This window comes from Toxorhynchites rutilus, chromosome 3, assembly GCF_029784135.1.
Source record: "Toxorhynchites rutilus septentrionalis strain SRP chromosome 3, ASM2978413v1, whole genome shotgun sequence".
NCBI lineage: Eukaryota > Metazoa > Arthropoda > Insecta > Diptera > Culicidae > Toxorhynchites > Toxorhynchites rutilus.
This window is the reverse complement of record NC_073746.1, coordinates 285,774,775-285,794,100: the sequence shown is the minus strand read 5'-3', so window position 1 is coordinate 285,794,100 and position 19,326 is coordinate 285,774,775. Positions and strand designations below refer to the sequence as shown.

The window sequence follows — 19,326 nt, the reverse complement described above, 5'->3', positions numbered from 1 at the left end:
AAAGAACTCGATTTGATAAGATTCAATCGATTTTCAAAATACAAATGTATGTTCTTAAATGACAATTTCCTCAAAAAATCAATGATATTGATTGATGAGATTGTTTGTTTTGTAACCAATAATTATTTCTATTTTATAGAATATTGTTTTACTGCATATTTATTAGTATGACCTATGTTTTTTTCTTTGATTAACACTCCAATACCAAAGCATATAGTCTCACAGACCAACAATACATAGATTTTGTTTTGAGGAAGCTTAAATAAATGATTATTGAACTGAATTAAGTTGAAGAAAAAATATTTTCTGAAGTTTTTTCATTTAATTACATTTTTTTTTACTTTAAATAAATACAAATTACGCCTAAAAATACACAATAGCAAAACTACAGAGATATGCACAGTCTGTGAAAGCGTGCACGAGTATGAGAGTAATGATTTTAGCGCGCGAGTACAGGAGTTTGAAAATTTGGGTTTATTATCTAGTACTACATTCTTTTTCTAATACTTTTTGATACAGTCAACGTTGGTAGACCGCAGCCTAGCATTTGAACAGTTAATCGCCCGAAATGCCCAAGAGTTTGACCATCCCTGCTTTATACCATTCATACACCCGTGTTTTCGACATAGTTGAGCCCCTAAATGTGTTCTGCTACATTTCCAACGTTTCGGCACAAGAAATTTTGTTTGCAACACAAAATTTCACAAAATATCTTTGACCAATTGACGAATCTACGCAAAACTGCATCAACTCATGCGACACTTACATTAGAGCTCAGAACCACAAAAGTGATGATGTTTGTATTTCTATGAACTTGGAAGCGAGATTCGGTCATGATTATTTTTATTAATTTCTATTTAAATTCATTTTAACATATTGCGGACCGCTCACGAGATTTCTCGTGTTTCGCGTTCCATCTGTTACGGATAGATCGCGAAATAATCCGTGTTTTCTACACTTGAAAGTTAAATCCTAGGTTTGCCAAGAATCTAACAAGGCCTACCGATGGCTCACCTTCGTCTCATCCATATCGAAGAAAACGATCTCATTCGTGGAACAAATGAAGCGTTCAAGTTTGCCCCAAAACGTGCGGTCCTTAATATGTTAACAATTCAATGTCGACAGTAAGTTAGATTTTTGTGTATTTACAAACAAATCTGCTGTCATACATTCCAAAGAAAACCAACTAAAACGTTGCAATGAATTCAACTTTCAGGCGAATCGAGCTTTATCACTGCAGTGATGATCAGAAAAATGATCTATTTTGATTTCTTATAAGCGATTATAAAACTAACGATTCCAAACAAAAATGTGTCGGAGGTATTATCGTAGTAAGCCTAACTATTGGATTCAAAAAGCTTCCATAGCTTAGTATGTCATAAAACAACATTCTATATACTAATCCACTCTGCTGATTTAATTTCGCCTTCACTGTATGGAAAATAGTGGAGAGATTTTCGCCGCGTAGCATTACCGCGATTATAACAACCCAATCAAAATAGGGGCTCTCCGCATGATGTTCCTCGCGCCACATTGTAAGTGCAGGTGAAGTTTCCTCTCCTCAGCCTCCACGATTTCGCGCTTCACACGAAGGAAGGGAGTCCATTCCGCCACAATTTCAACCAATAATCTCATTACTACGCTTTCACTTTTATACGCAGTCTGCGACTGGTTGCTAATTTGATATAGCTACAACTCTGGTTGGGTGCAGCAGTAGTATCTCTCATTTCGGTTGTAGTCAATTACCAGGTTTTGTTTTTAGCCCCTTTCTGCTTCATTTGGTTTTATCTAGTTTTATCGGTGTTTTTGTTTTTTTTTCTTTACAGGTTAGCATAGTGAATTTGAGACGAAACTGCAGCGTGGCCTTGTGGCTTTAGCCAAGTGGGATCCGGAATAGTCGCACGGTCGGCCGTTAAATTAGGTACGCTAAACACCCAGGGATGACTGTTCTCTTTAAGCTTCAGGTGAAAAGGCAAATTTTATAATCTCAACTGACAGTCAAATGGCAGCCCTTACATTCTATTTGAATGTTTGTTTCTCTTCTTTTGTTGCCATTCCACCACCGTTCGCTCCAATTGCCCTTCGCAACTGGACATTCTCCGTTTGTAGATTGGAATTTTCATTGGGCAATTGTACTTGCACAACTACTTGAGCGCTGCGGCAAGTGCGTGAGACATTGTTGCAGGGATCCCAACAACTTGTCACGTAATCAAATCAATCTGTGGAAATTCCATCGCCCAATACGGCTCGGTGGATGTTGATTTCTCGCTTGTAATTGAATGGAACAGAGGTTTTCATTTCGCGCGGATTTTAATCGATGGTGTTGAAACACAAGTTTCGTTTATTGTTGATTTGGCTACCATAGAAAAAGCTAGCCAATTCTTGAGTATCGTTCAAATGAATCGTAGAGATAATTTCTGAGGGCCACACAAGCTGAACACACAATTTGGAACTAATGAACCGTGTCAGCGAATAATTGAAACATTCGGACGCATTTCAGCTACAATTACAAACCAAATTTAAAACACCTTTCATTTCATTGTTTTTTCTTACGGACCAGTAATAGGTGAAAATAAAACCATTGAATGAACTTTGAGACCAAAACATGCGAAAAGTTAAAACAATCGAAAAGGAAATACACCTAATTTTGTGGAGGCGCCAGTGATGCAATAAAAGCGCTGCGACATCGTGATATGAGTGAAAAGCAATCACTGCGCCGGAAAAAAAACAGTCTTGCTGTTGATCATATGGTTTGGTGCTGACCACGAAAGCCTTGCATCGAGCAGCATCAACGATTCGAAGCACTTCTATCTACAAACAATGCCAATGATGTAACTGATGTCCACTGCCTCTCCCACAGTGTACTGTTTGGGACAAAATGAAATCTCCATGTCACGTAGCGCATATTCATGTGGAGAGGGAATAAAGCATCACTATAAACACAACAGCAGCGGCTTTTGCATAATATCAGCATCGATCTGGGACTATCTCTATCCCCCTAGCTAAACAGTTACTGTTTCTGTTCGAAGTACGGAACGTGACACGAGGACGTTTTGGAAAATAAACTTTTATTAGCGAGCATCTTCCCAATCATGACTAGCTCTCTAGCTCCAATCGATCGACTGCTAATAAAAATGTAAAATGCTTATGCAAATCAGTGACGGGTATAACTTACTCTTCTCAAATTACCATCGCGACAAAGACGACGCTGCCGTTGGGTCACTCAACTCTTCTCCAAACGCGCACCAACAGCTGTGGAGCCCTCTAAACCGGACCTTCGGAATGCCATTTTCTACGCGCCATGATTGTCCTCCGCCCCCGGAGCGAATTCCAGCACCAAGCTTCGGCACGCTCACCAGCTACTGTCGAAGCGCTGCCAACGATGATATGGATATCCTGTAAATCCTCCAAAATTTATGGAATTCAATGCAACGATACATTCACTGAGCCCCTTCGGAAGGAAAGTTGGCTGAATTCCGTTATCGCGAGGGGTCTGCGTCTGCGATGACTGCGTACAAATCTGAACTTATTGCGACCTAGAGGAATGCGTATGGATGAAAAAACGAGTCCATTTTTAATCCGACACCAGAAGTGGTCTCATAGATTCATTGATGATAAAATTCTATGTTGAACTCGAAAACTGAATAACCGTAGAGAAATGAAATAAACGATTTTTGTGCCAACTTGAAGAAGTTGGGGGCAACACCATCTTAGATTGTAGTGAATCGTTGTGGGTGTGAATGCATTGGTCATTTAAGCAATATTGTATATTTTGAATCCTCAAAAAAAGTTAAACATTTTACTTTTTGAAAAGAGTCAACATAACTATCAGCTACAGTATCAGCTACAAAACTAGAAAATAAAAAGAAGGTTGTCCTAATCCGACCGGTGGCCCTGAACCGACTGCCCCTTGGATCTCGAAAATGGCACTACCTACCGAACTTTCGTTTCCGTTTCAGGTTCCGTTTGTACATGTGTTCTTTTACTACCGCCATTTCGCTCTAAAACTTTTTTTTGTCTCGCTATAATACTTGTCTAACTCAACTCCTTCAACTTCATTTCCGGTCTGTTAGTGCCGTTTTCAACTAACCGGAAGCCACCATGTTCGTTTTCAACCTTTCACCCAATACCCATATCCTAGGGGGTATCCACCATTGTTGGTCATTTAGAGCCATCATCAGCAAACCGGAAGTCAAAACAAGATAATATTCTTTTTCCGCTCGTCAGTTACTTTCATCCATTACCTATAGAACTAGGGGTGTATGTTATTTCCGGGAAATTGGGAGTAGAATCGATGCAAAAAATCGAAGTCCGGTTCAGGGGGAAGTCGGTTTAGGACCACCATTTGGAAGGTGTCGAAAAATGAGACTTCCTATTTGGACTCTGTTTTCCCCTCTTTTAGAACTCATGAATCTCACCGACCAGTATAAAACATAGTTGAAGAGTTGTAGTATTTAGTTCAATGCCGAAGTTGGCAAAAAACGATAATTTTATGTGATGAATGGCCGTTGCAATTCAGGGGTGGAAGGGGAGGGAGGTGGTTCTTATTTCAACCCTATTTTAAGATATCAACTATTTTGCATTTTTGAGTTGTATGTTTTGCAAGAGTATGGACACTGTTCAAATCTAATGGCGCAAACATTTCGTTAATCTATAAAGAAATGATTGAATAATAGACGCTTAAAATTGGTCAATTTTTGTGACGCTACCGATATAAAGTGTTTGAATTTGAGCCATGCAGCTGTCAATAATTTCTGAAAATTATCGACTATATTTTGACATAAGACTACGTCTAATCTTTCAATATAGGGGCTCGTTTCAATGTTTCAGGTGGAAAAGTGGATAGATTTTGAACGTTAATATCTTTTCAATTAATAGATGGATTTCGATTCTGAATACTCAAATCAATACGAAATATTCGCAGCATTTTTTTTTACTTACGACATATATAGTGGAAATAACAAAACAAGTAAACAATGCAACCAATAAAATAAGTAGTTTTTTTAAACGTTTTTATTTAGCTTGCCCTGTAATTTGTATGTTTGTATGTTTGTAACATGTTTGTCTGTAGCGCTTTACCACATTAATGAAAATTTGACCCCCTTCCTGTTGACCGATTGATCTGAAATTTGGAACACACCATTGTCTCTGCAGTCATTATAAAACTGCATATTTTATTATTTTAAAAATCTGAGATGGTGGCCGCTACAAAATGGCGGATTACATATTTTCTCAAAACCCCATCAATATGGGTATCAAATGGAAGGGATTGACAAGTAAAACACAGTTATTCATGAAAAATGAAAATCAAAAATGGCCGCCACTATAAAATGGCGGATTACATATTTTCTCAATACCTCATCAATATGAGTATCAAATAAAAGGGATTGACTAGTAGAACACAGTTATTCATGAGAAATGCAAATCCGAAATGGCCGCCACCACGAAATGGCGATATATATATATATATATATATATATATATATATATATATATATATATATATATATATATATATATATATATATATATATATATATATATATATATATATATATATATATATATATATATATATAGTTTTTTCCAAACTCAATCAATATGAGCATCAAATGAGAGGGCTAGACTAATAAAACACAATTATTCATGAGGAATGCAAATTCAAAATGGCCGCCACAACAAAATGGCGATATATATATTTTTTTCGAAACTCTTCAATATGGATATCGATCGAAAGGGCGTGACTAGTAGAACACAAATCCAAAATGGCCGCCATCACAAAATGGTGGATTACTTATTTTCTCGAACCAAACCCCATCAAATTAAGTGTCAATTGAAGGGGCTTGACCAGTAGATCACAGCTATTTATGGAAAATTCAAGCCCAAAATAGCCGCTGTAACAAAATAGCCAATTACTTTTTTAAACGGTTTCGGTTAAACTTTGACTTGTTTGTATGTATGTTTGTATGTATGTATGTAGGGTTGTCCCACATTAATAAAACTTGACCGCGTTCCTTTTGACTAAATGATCTGAAATTTTGAACACACGTTTATCTCTGCTGTCATTATAATACTGTGTATTCCATTATTTTGGAAAATCCATTTTGGCCGCCGCTGTAAAATGGCTAATTGCATATTAGTTTTAAAAAAATGTTAATTGGTATATGTGTATCAAATACTTGGAGAATAAACTACATTATGAACAACATAAATTCAGAAAGGTCGTCAAATGAAATGATTTGTCTAATAGAATACAATACATCATGAAAACCATTCTGAAAAAATAGACAAAAATCCAACATTTCAAAAAATGATGGACTGTTTTTATTATAGAGAAATATACTAATAATACAGATGATGTTCTAAAAACTAGAAAAATAAAGAAAAAAGTAAAAACAAACCTTTTAAGCTAAACGGTTTCGTTGTGATTAAACATAATAATAATACAGATTAGGTACTAAAAGCTAGAAAATAAACAGGCAAGTAGCAGTTAGTAGTTATCACACCCCTTCCTTTAATCTAGGACATTGAAGAGACTAAAATAAAATCGTGGGCACGTTGGATTTCCGTTATCCGTAGCTAATAGTTTCATCGTATGCCCCACAATTTTCTTCTAGTCTCATTAATGTATGGGAGCAGACATCTATTTCTCTCAGATTGAATGTCAGCTTGAAATTGTACAAAAAAAAAAGTTCAAACGATGGCAACGGAAATCGAACCGAGACCGGCTGGAATGCAAGGCTGTTTTGCACGACCACGGTATCCACGGTATCTACTGGTGCTTATTCGAACTTCATTTATGACGCCATGTTAGTATGATATTCTGATATTCAGATTCTGAAAATAGTGCTCGAAATACTCTATTATCTTCCTGTCGTATTGTAGGTATTGAAAGTTTTACTGCCGTAATGCGGTTTGAACTGCAGCATTTATTTCCGCATTTCGTTTGAACTGCAGCCATCTTCTTCTCTGCCCAATTTTCAGATCGACATACCACTAGCGGTGCACCAATTGCGCACAAATTTATTGTACGGGAGAAAAACGCGGAATATAGAATGAAATCACAACATAACTGTTTCATTTGTATGTCAACAACAGGACGCTGCCAATAATTGGCTGCATACGGCACGCAATTTGAAACGACTATTAATCGTCAATCCAGAAGATCTTATAATGTTGTATCGAACAACTATTCTCTCAGTGATGGAGTAAGGCAGTTTCTGTTTTTAATCAGCTGCCAAAACATACCTCATTAAACTTGAGCGAATTCAGTATCTTTGTCTCCGTATTGCGTTGGGATGTATTTCCTCAACGCATACCATGAGTCTCGAGGTTTTGGCTCCCACTAAAAGAACGCCTCAATTCATTATCTCTTCGGTTCCTCATCCGACGTAAGGTTATGGATCCATTGGTGATCGGAAATTTTGAGCTGCTTATCGAGCTAAATTTTCATTCTGGATTCATGAGCTCATATCATGAATTCATCTCCATGCAGGTTGATCCTTCTTCGTATACTCCCAACCGTGTTTGTTTTCCTGACTACATCAATTCCTCTGTACATTTTGATCTGTTCATGAAGGAGAAAATCCATGGAATTCCAGGTTATCATCGATCGACGATCGTTCCTGCGATCTTCAATGCAAAGTATGCGGGTATCAATTGTGATAATATGTACTTTACAAAATGAGTCCACAGGATTTGGAGTGTTTATCTAATTTTTTAGCACCTCCCACAGTCTTCAGAATCCTTGCTAAGTGTATATTGCAGAATTGGCAGCAATGCACTGGGCACTGGACAGCGTCGCCTCACGACCTGTTGAACACTATTACATCGTAACGAATGGTCTTAGCTCTGTCGAAGCTATCCGTTCAGTGAGGCCGGAAAAGCACTCGCCGTACTTCCTTGAGATAATACGAGAAATTTTGAGTGCTGTAACCAGACGCTGTTATGTCATTACCTTTGTCTGGGTCCCTTCACATTGCTCAATTCCGGGTAACGAGAGGGCTGACTCATTAGCAAAGGTTGGTGCAATTGAAGGCGACATTTATCAGCGTCAAATCGCCTTGAATGAATTTTATTTTTTAGTCCGTAAAAATACCATCGCTAACTGGCAACGCAAATGAAACGAAGATGAATTGGGCCGGTGGCTCCCCTCAATTATCCCTAAGGTTAGCCTCAAACCGTGGTTCGAAAGTCTGGACTTGAGTCGGGACTTTATTCGCACCTTCTCATGTTCAATCACTGTTCGTTAGACGCACTACTCTTTCGTTTTAATCTTGCCGATGGCAATGTCTGTGCTTGTGGCCATCGAACATCGAACACGTTGTTTGGTCGTGGTCGAGGTGTATCTTGTTGCCAGATCGAATTTAGAGAACTCCTTTGGGCCAGAGGAAGGCAGCCTAATATGCCGGTGAGAGATGTATTGGCTCGGTTAGACCTTGATTACATGTCCCAAATATATGTCTTCCTAAAAGCTATCGATCTTCGTGTGTGATTGTCCTTATATCCTAATATTCTCCTTTTCCTTTTCCTTCGCGAGAAATAAAATCCCTTGTTACTAACAATAGAATAAGGTGAAATGTACATAAGGTGAAATATACATATTAGATATAAGATAGGCTTAAGAATTGAGTGTGATGAATGTGAATGTGAACATTGTCAACATATCCTTATATCCCTTCCTTTTCCTGAAAAAAATGTCACCCTTCCAAACTCGAGCAAACCGCGAGTAATCGGTTCTCTACTTCATTAACATTAGAATTAATGAAAAAATTTTATATATACTTAGCAATACAGATAGGAATTTGGCTCCATTGAACTTATGTAACTGAACCTGTAAAAATAAACGATTTAATAAAAAAATTGAAATTGAGTGTAATTATCGGAAGATTCTATATCTATTCTTTGACATAATTTTTCGATTTTGATTTATTTCGCTGAGTAATTTTATTCATCATCAAGCGACAGATGTATTTCCGAGCTAGATCCAATCAAATCATTTTGAAAAGTTGTTTTATTTCGCTGAGTAATTTTATTCATCATCAAGCGACAGATGTATTTCCGAGCTAGATCCAATCAAATCATTTTGTCCGGTCGTCCAATTTGCTTAACATTCACCTCTCCCTTTATCACATTGGCCAATAATACTCTCGAAGAACACGCCCAGGGGCTCATCAGTTCTGACAGGACAATAACGAGAACACTACAACAACAGAACACATAGCACCCGGCGGGGTACAAACACGGCCTAGGAACGACTCTCTGTTCAAAAAGATTACGTAAATAATCTTGTTGCTCTGCGACCGAAGGCCACAAGACAGGCCTAAAATATCCATTCCAATAATTTCCCCATATCTCGATAGCGATGAGTCGATGAGTCGGTAGAGCGGAGGGAAAGTGATGTCCACGAAGAGCGGAGCGAATGGTCGTCTTGAAGCCAGTATCTTCCGTTCGAGGAGGAAAGCAATGAAATAAATTTGCATACACAATGGCATTCCTATAAGATTGCGACAGACAAAATCGGCTAGGTGAACGAAAATAAGGGGAATACCAACACTGAAAGTGGTTTAGGTGGTGAGATGTGAGCGAGGTCTCGAAATGGCATGCCTCTTTGAAGAGCCGAACCTGTCTCCTGTATCGAATGTTCGCTCGGATGGGATTAAGCAATGTTTCGTGTGCCTGTTTGGTTGAAATACGGCCCCATTTAGAATCTGGAATAGGAGAAGAAATTATTCGAATGGCCTTTAACGATAGAAACGATAGCTAATCTCGACAGTTTTCTCTGGGCTCCGACTGGTATATGTTAAACGCAACAATCATAGATCACTTAAAACGATTCTCAAAAGCTCAGCTACTCGATGAAATGTTATCGAAAACGACGTTGAGCTGTCAGAGCTGAGCATGAATTCCAAAATAGCAAACGACCTCGGGTTGGACATCAACATATGTACGATTCACAAAACACAAACGACGGCGAACGAGAGATCAAAAGCATCCTACTTTCTCTCCCATAATTAGCTGCCTTCTTCAACCTTGTCATCGGTGCGAAGCTGACAAACCGATGAGAGTAAAATAAAGGTGAACTTTCGAACTGAGCGGAGCATTCCATCTGGTCAGATCACACCAGTCGAATCACCTGATGCGACGGTATCTAATTATCGCAATTGATTTGTCCAATTTCAGAAGGAAATATAGAATGAATTAGCTGGCGGGGAAAAGCACTAGAAAATCTTAATCAATGCGAGGGAATATCAAAATGACTTTACAAATTACCCTGAGACACAATTTTCCCATCCCACCGAACGAATCATCGCGGGATTCGTGATGAAATGAAGAGGTGTTTACTCAGGTGGCTTCATGTTGATGCTAGGGTGTCAGAAGTACCAATTTCGAGACAGACACCGATCCACGAAATGAAACGCAGGAAGACATTATCATGGGGCTTGATTATTCCTCCCCGAACTTAGCGAAATAGAAACCATTCGCTTACGTCAAACCTTCATTCTCGGTTCGAGGTTTCACCTTCACTCTCCAACCTTGTCAGCTGAATCGGTGGCCATCACAATCTTTTATCTGTGCTCAGTTCGACATGTCAATTTTTCAAATTTCTACGACACTCCCTGTCGATGCGAAGTGAATAAGTGTTCCATATCAAGAATCAACGCCACTCCCTCCGTCCGAAGCGTAGCCTTTCGGAAATGAGCTCCAGATTGCTTTCAAATGGATCCATTGCTAGCGACCTTAAAATGGTTCACTCCGCCACGGTTAACCATTTTCCCCAATCCTAGCGCGCCCGAAACGGATGGGGAAACTCCAACATAGCGATGATGATGTGAACAAAACAAAAAATTCTCCGAAATTTTCCACAAACCGAGAAACAAATGCGCTGGAAGGTACTCTCGTAAAACTAAATTATGAAATGTTAGCAAGTTGTGTTTTGCAAACTTTCCGATGCGGAAAATGTCGATGGACGGCAGAACTTTTGACAGGTCTGATTTCCGCGTCAGGCAGCAGGAGGAGAAGTTAAATGCTCTCTCCAATCGGTGATGATTGTTTGACTTGCATGAGACCCCCTTCCAGATGTGGGATGAGTGGGAGATTTGTTCAACCAACAATATTGAAGAAGGGAAAATTTTGTCAGTATTATCGGTTTTTGACAGCGAGATTGTAATCCAAGCTATCATAGGTATTTTAAACATTTTACTTATCAAAACTTCATGCATTTGTTTCGCTTAATCAGTCGGGTGGCTAATTTCCATTCGTAATGGAAGTTCACCTAGAGCTATTTTCGATATTGATATCATTACGATTCCATTCTCCAACGCTGTTGGTCCCGATGAAATTCCATCTAGTGTTCTGGAAAGATACTATCATGAGCTTACAATACCGCTGTTAGAACTGATCAATATTACTAATCAATTACAGCGGGGTGAATTTCGCATAACGCTTAATCTGAAAAATATGAAATCATGATTAACGCGGACTATTTTCTTGTTGAAAAAAAAATATTTCCACTGATCAAAAACGCTTCCATTCAACACTCTTCATTTTGATTTGTCTAAGGAATATGAAAGCTGAAGCGCTGGTGGATGTAGTGTACACGTACCTCAAGGCTTCAGCGTTGAATACACCATATTGCTTGCATAATTTGTGAAACTCGATGTATCTTCAAGACTCTTTCGTTGGTTTAGGTCGTATCATACTAACCGCGAACATTGTGTACGAATTAGATCTGATTTATCGAACATTTTTACTAATAGTTCCGAAACACTTGACTTCAAGCCTGCAACCTTGGACCATTGAATTTCTCTATATTTATGAATGAGATCGGATTGATCCTCCCAATTGTTCGTCGATCGTGCTACGTGGGGAAGCGACACATGCTGCCATTCATCTTCTCATCGGCCATGGCTAGGGTTCCGTCCAACTGCCGTAAGTCCGCCCGGCAGGGCGTCGAAGTATTTTTGTAGAATGTTTAATAAACGTAGGATTTAAGGAAAATTTGGTTCATTGAATTCATTCAATTCATTGAATCTTTTGTATTTTTTTTTCATCGCCATCGGAAAATAGTAATTTTTTAATGCATACGTTATATCATCCATAGCGATGTAGTCGAACTTCGTGAGCAGCTCCCTATACATCTCCCGGAATCGTTGTTGGGCCGTAATTTTTTTGCTTGTTGTCGCGATTCGGAGCTCTTACCATCTTGAATGACGATAGCTTCGTCGTCGCAGCAGCTTCTGGCTTTCATTTTCCCCCGATCCTAGCTTTCTGAGAGTCGATAAACGTTCCCCGAAAACTTCAATCACGTTCATTACATTTTGGCGTTGCGAAAGCAAATTTTCCAGTGTCATTCTTCTTGGACGTCATTTTAAGAACTGAAGAGCAAACATCACAATCAAAACAAAGGATTTATTCTACACATACATACCTATGAAATGAGGGGTGTGCAGATTTTTCGAAATGCATAGTCGAAAGAAATACATCATATTTAAGTTCACTAAATTTTGATCGATCCACCAACGTTCCAGATTGATGACAGAGGATCAATTCAATGAAACTGGATTCGAGTCTTCTAGTGCGATCTCACCAATACTAGTTCAAGTGCCCAGTCCTTTCTATCAACAGTTTATGATTATGTGTTATTCGTCCTTCTGGTTTGATGTACTACGTGAAGTAGGTCTAGCTCAAAACAATTTCAAACTAAAAGAAAATATCTTTGCAACGTTGATACCATACTTATTGCACTGGTAATTTTTCTTATTGCTAAAAGAAGCAGTCTAGTTGAAAGCTATTCAGAAGGCTTGTTTAAAAATCCACGAATATACTTCTGGAAGAGAATTCGAATTATGACAAGCAAGCTAGACGAAAGAACTTCCGGACCCGGGCTAATAATTGAGGAGGAAAATAGGGTGGGAACAGATTTCACTCTATATAATATGTGATTTCCAAAATTATTTTATTTTTTGTGTTTGAGTAAATTAAAATTGCAATCATGAGTTTTTGGATGAAAACCCATCAATAACTTTGAGCAGGATTAAGATATTGACAAATTCTGCATCGCAAAATGTTGATATTGATAATCTCTAAAAGTCGTACGAAGACAATTTTGATGTAAAATTTTAAATATAAAAGTTGGAGTAAAAACGTTTTTTTCATAGTTACCCTAATGCAACTCAGATAGAAAGCGCTAAAAACAACTTTGTGGGAGATAATTATTGTTTAGACAAAAACTGTCTTCGACAAAGTTGTTACATATGATAGAGCGCTCCTTTTTATGTTATCAAAAATAGGGTGACAAAAATTGTCGATGAAATGAAAAATCTGACTTTCTTATCTTTATAGATAGTGATAAACATAGTTCGACAGTATTGTAGCCCCAGTTATTTTAAACAACTTTGCAGAACAAAGCTTTTTTCTATCTTTCAAAATAATTGATTTAGCGCTTTTTTATAAGTTTCATTAGGGTGACCATGAAAAAACGGATTTTTTCTGCTTTAACTTTTAACTAACTCCGTCGAAACTGTCTTCGTACGACTTTTAGAGCTTATTGATACCAACATTTTGCGATGCAGAACTTGTCAATATATTAATCCTACTTAAAGTTATTGATGGCTTTTTACCCAAAAACTCATGATTTCAATTTTAATTTACTCAAACACGAAAAATAACATAGTTTTGAAAATCACACATCATGTAGAGTGAAATATGCTTTTTCAAATGGCGCTAATAAACTCTGTTTATGTTTGCCCCAGAAAGAATGACAAAAGAGCGTATTTTTTGGGAAGAAATATCAATAACTTTGAGTGAAGTTGAGATACATACTAGTTCTGCATCGAAAAATGTTTGTATTAGTATGGTCTAAAAGTCTTTTAAAGACAGTTTGTAGTAGAATTTGAAATATAAAAGTTAGAGCAAAAAAACAGTTTTTTTCATGGTGACCCTAACGTAACATAGAAAAAAGGCGCTATATCGATTATTTCGAGAGATAGAGAAAATCTTTGTTCTACAAAGAGATGTCTCAAATAAGTGGGACTACGACATTGTCGAACTATGTTTACCTCTATCTATAAAAATAAGAAAGTTATATATTTTATTTCATCGACAATTTTGGTCACCCTATTTTTGATAACATAAAAATGATCGCTCTGTCATATGTAACAACTTTGTCTAAGACAGTTTTTGTCTAGAGAATAACTGTCGAGCTCTAAATGCTAATTCCCACTTAAATGCATCTCCTGGACCATTGTGCAATGGGATAGGCACGTCTCAATGGATTAGCAATTTAGTCGAATTTGCTGATTGTTTTCTTGTTATAATATTACAATAAACAGGTTTTCTGGTTCATTATATTTAACCTTTAATAAAAAACAAAAAAAAACAAAAAAAAACATGATAACAAATGTTGATTGAAGGGGTGACACCCGTACCACCCGCCCCGGTCACGCTACGTCACTGCTCGGTATCAACAAACACAACAACTTAAACTCCCGGTCTTGAGGAACATGTGACGCACTTCAGCAAAAAATCAAACACATGCGCATATTTCACTGCACAGTCCCATTTTGGTTTTTTTTCGCGAATCGACCAATCAGAACGCGGTATTTTCATTTAGAGAATGCTAGAAATTTCTCAATTGTTCGATAGTTTCATATAGTGTATTGTTTTCTTCATTGCAATAAATCGTTCTGGATTGCCAAAATCAATTGATGAAAGAATCTCGTGAACGCATTGGATTCGCCTGAATCTTCATTTCGACAACAGCGGTAAACCCGGAATCCGAGCTAGACTCGGTCGAACGATCTGTGGCCACCTTCGCGGATAGTTGTCCTTTCTTTTCTCGGGCCTTAGCTTTTACGGTCCATAGGGACACTCCCACACCGATTGAAATGCCTTCTTGTGATATTTGCGCGTGGGACAAATCACGAATACTCTGCCACTTCGTCATGGTGCAACTGTCAAACTAAGGAAATCGGCTTCTTTTACTCGCAGAGCATTATTAGCTTATGTGAATGCCTTTTTTATACGAAGGCACACATTATCACGCATACGGTATACAAAACTGTTTTCCTCGAATCAAACTGTATCCAGAGGTAGTGATCTTGATCTTGTATCCAGAGGCTTGATCCTGCTGGATTGGGCAAATTGAAATTGGTTCACTGATTAAATAGTTTTAACCCTTTGCGGTCGTATTAAATTTGGGCATGGGTGTCTTACTGGTCGGGATTATTTTTCCTTGAATAAGCAGTGATACATGCAATATTATGAAAAATAAAAAATTTTTATTTTTTTTTGTGAACTATGTGAACTATGAACTATGTATTAACTTAACAATGTGTTTTAATGTGATGTTTTTATATAAAACATATATTTTGTAATACGTCTTCTTGTGAAATCTTTCGACACAGTCTCCAAGAGTAAATCATATGAAGTATAATCAATACATAATTTTGTTTTTATTATCCGTTGAATATGAGACACTTTTGTTGTTTATGCAATAAATGCGTAATTAATGCCAGCAATGTTTATTCGAAAAGATCAGCTCTTTTCACTTTTAACAAACAAAGATTTTTTTATATGAGACTTGCTGACCCGGCAAACGTTGTTCTGCCATAAAAATTATTTCTAGTGAATACGTTGATTGTAAAATAAAAAATAACTAATGTATTGTAAATGTATTTAAATGTTTTAAAGATATACAGATACTTCAAACGTTCGTTACTCTTTCTTTCATACTTGTGTTTGACATACCGAGGTATAGAGCGCCAAGTCGAAGACAAAAATTAAAAAAAAAACACAAAACATTCCTTGTATTCCATTTCCGATATATTTCATTCACGAATCTGACATGTTTGTTCTCTTGAACGTTAAATATAAATTGAAAAAAGAAATAAATTTCGTTGTTGCAAATTTGTTGCTCTTCATCGAATGTTTTGCTCAGCTGAGGCGAATATGGCACTACTGAACGGTTTTCCATGTCAATGTCTGCGTTGTTAATTTTTATGAATGATTGTCCGTCATTATCAGTATTCATTCGTTGATATATTGAACATCCACCTAGGCTTGCGGTCGTGTCGTTGGTGAAATATTTAAGAAAATGCATTGTACAGTTTCCATCTGCCATGCAAGGCTATAAAAAAGGCTATGTTTGTGGTAACAATATCGAACAATCATCCATATTTCGTCATTAGCAGACCCGAAAGCAATTTTAAGTTGTTGAAATTTGAATGAAAATATTTATTCGATGTTGTTTGAATACTTAGTAGACATTGCCTTGACCCTAACTCAACGATTTTTCTATAAATCTCCTTGCATTTCAGCCAAAATATTATCCAGAATATAAAATAATTATCAGAGACTATTTTCGTCCAATATTTTCCATACCTGAAAAGAATGTGTTATTCTGTTACACAGAACACACAATAGAGCCATAATTCATTTCAATTTTTTTTTAAAGTGTGTTTATTTCACTCGAAAATTCATTACAATTTACGCTTCACTGAAATGGAACACGAAGCTCAATGACGTCTATACGCATTGCGTTTCAAGGTTGGATAACATTCGTTCTCTTTGAAAAACAATCTACGGGTCGATTATTTGGATATTATTTATACCAAAATACTAAAATCGCGATTAAAAATAGGAAATGGAGGTAAACCTTTGAGGTTATATGTACTTTTGTGCCAAATTTATATAGAAAAAAAGAAATAAAAATTATTTAGATTTTTTTTTGCATAGGACCACCCTAATCGGTATAAAACATATGGTAATCGGTACCCTAGCGGTATCATATATAGTTTACGTCCCATTCTCATGCCTACCAAGTTTTCCGTGCATAACTTCATGAAAATCGGTCGAGCCGTTTCGGAGGAGTTCGACCACGAACATCATGACACGATAATTTCATATATTAGGCTGTCAAAAAAGTCCTGCGGTATTTTCGCGAGGTGTCGTTGTAAGCGCGTAGTTCTAGTTGTATTCATTGTATCGAGTCATACTATAGCTTGTTGGAAAGGTATTTTATAGTCCTTGACAGTGTTTTGTTTGGTTAAGTCGTTCGTGAGTTATAGTGTCGCAAATATGGAGCAAAATAAAGAGAAAATCCGACATATTTTACAGTACTAATATGACAAAGGCAAAAATGCATCTCAAGCTGCCAATAAAATTTGTGCAGTTTATGGACCCGATACAGTTTCCATTTCCACCGCACAACAATGGTTTCAACGTTTACTTTCTGGTGTAGAGGTCGTCGAAGATGCGCCACGCTCCGGAAGGCCTGTCGTCGAAAATTGCGACAAAATCGCTGAATTAGCCGAGAAAGACCGGCATAGTAGCAGCCGTAGCATCGGCCAAGAGCTGGGGATATGTCATCAAACCGTTATTAACCATTTGAAGAAGCTTGGATTCACAAAGAAGCTCGATGAAGCGCAAACGTTCGTGGTCGAAGCCCGCTGAAGCGGCTCAGACGGTGGCCAAGTCCTCATTAACGGCCAGGAAGGTTCTGTTGTGAGTTTGGTGGGATTGTCAAGGAATAATCTATTATGAACTGCTTCCCTATGGCCAAACGCTCAATTCGGACCTGTACTGCTTGGACCGCTTGAAGGTAGCACTCATGAAGAAAAGGCCATCTTTGATAAACAGAGGCCGCATTGTCTTCCATCAGGACAACGCCAGGCCACACACTTCTTTGGTGACGCACCAGATGCTCCGGGAGCTCGGATGGGAGGTTCTTTTGCATCCGCCGTATAGTCCGGACCTTGCACCAAGTGACTACCACCTGTTTTTGGTCATGGCGAACGAGCTAGGTAGTCTGAAGTTAGCCACAAAAGAGGCCTGTGAAAATTGGCTATCCGAGTTTTTTGCCAATAAGGAAGCGAGCTTCTATAACAGGGGTATTATGAAGTTGGCATCTCGTTGGGAACAAGTCATCGAACAAAACGGCGCATATTTGACTTAAAACAGATGATTGTAACTAATTTTATGAACAAATGAAAATTCAAAAAAAAATACCGCAGGACTTTTTTGACAGCCTAATATATAGATTATTCAGATGACATAAGACACTTATCCAAACAATTATTCTGCTCTTTAAAAAAAACTGCTTCACCATAATATGAACCAGTAGTTATTCAAATAATGATTTCTGCGAATCAGAAATGATCAGAACTTTTCACTTTAGGTAAACAAAGATTTTGTCGCTTGGGACACTCATGTGACTATTCAAATAACATGAGACATTTATGCAAACAGTAGTTCTGATACTTATGAACAATCTTTCCATCACACCAAAGTGCTACAATGACCAAATTCTGCTGTTATGATTTCTATGCATTCAACGCATTGTGCGTTGTCTTGTGTGGGTGACTACTTTGTTACCTATTACTCATAGGACACCGTTTTGATTCGTGAACAGGTTCACTAGACATCAAGATTCGTTATGGAAATACATAAACTGATACTTGGTTGAGTAAAATATACGATTAGCACGTATTCTTGCTGTGGTGGCTGACAGCAGACAAACGACCAGAACGGTAAAAAAGGTATGGTGGCTGAGAGCAGACAAACGACCACAAAGAGTTGATCCACTACTCGTTTTATTGACAAAAACTAAAAAAACGAAGAAAAAAATTATTTACGCAAAACAAACTAAAATACAACTAAACTCATTTTCATTACTCTAATTAAATAACGGGTCTTTCATTACGGACTTGTCAAGGACTTTTTTTTAAGAACACAGGCTTTTAGAGATATTGAGTTTAAATTTATAACGACAGCGCTTTCCATTGACGATAACATGGAGGACGTTCTCCACACCAAAAATGGACGTAAACCACACCAAAAATTTTTTTTTGCGGATGCAATGGTGGTTCCTGAAGCATATGTGGGTTTGCACCTAAACAATAACGCATATTTTGCTTGTTGACAAAGCCATTTAGTTAGAAATGAGCCTCATCACTGACGATGATTGTGTGATGAAAATCACCATTTTCTTCAAGATTTGCCAGAGCCCAATCGGAGAAGTTTCGGCGCTTCATATGACCAAGTGGATATAGTTTTTGAATCAATTTTATCTTGTAAGGATATGTTCCAAGATCTTTTCGCATAATACGCCACAATCAGGTTTGAGAGATACCCAATTCTTGAGAGCGTTGTGCAATTGATTGATTTGGGCCATTTCGAATGTATTCACTCGCGGCTGCGATATTTTCGTTTCTTCGTGCAGGGGGGCTTCTCGTTGGCTGGGGAACATTCAACAGAGAGAATTTAGACTTAAATTTAGTCACTAAACTATGCACAGCTTGCCGGCTGGGACGATTATTACGGCCA

General features: G+C 37.7%; 1 protein-coding gene across 11 annotated transcripts in view; it reads left to right on the top strand.

Annotated features, from left to right (window-relative positions):
- The window catches only part of LOC129780389 (zinc finger CCCH domain-containing protein 13), a 372,838-nt gene that overhangs the window by 116,888 nt on the left and 236,624 nt on the right, over positions 1–19,326 (top strand). For 5 of the 11 annotated variants that reach the window (XM_055788603.1, XM_055788604.1, XM_055788598.1 and 2 more), the window contains one exon: positions 1,827–1,921. The exons of the other annotated variants lie outside the window; for them this stretch is intronic. The gene's annotated coding sequence lies outside the window, so the exon portion shown is untranslated. The remainder of the gene's footprint in view (positions 1–1,826; positions 1,922–19,326) is intronic. 11 annotated transcript variants of the gene reach the window in all.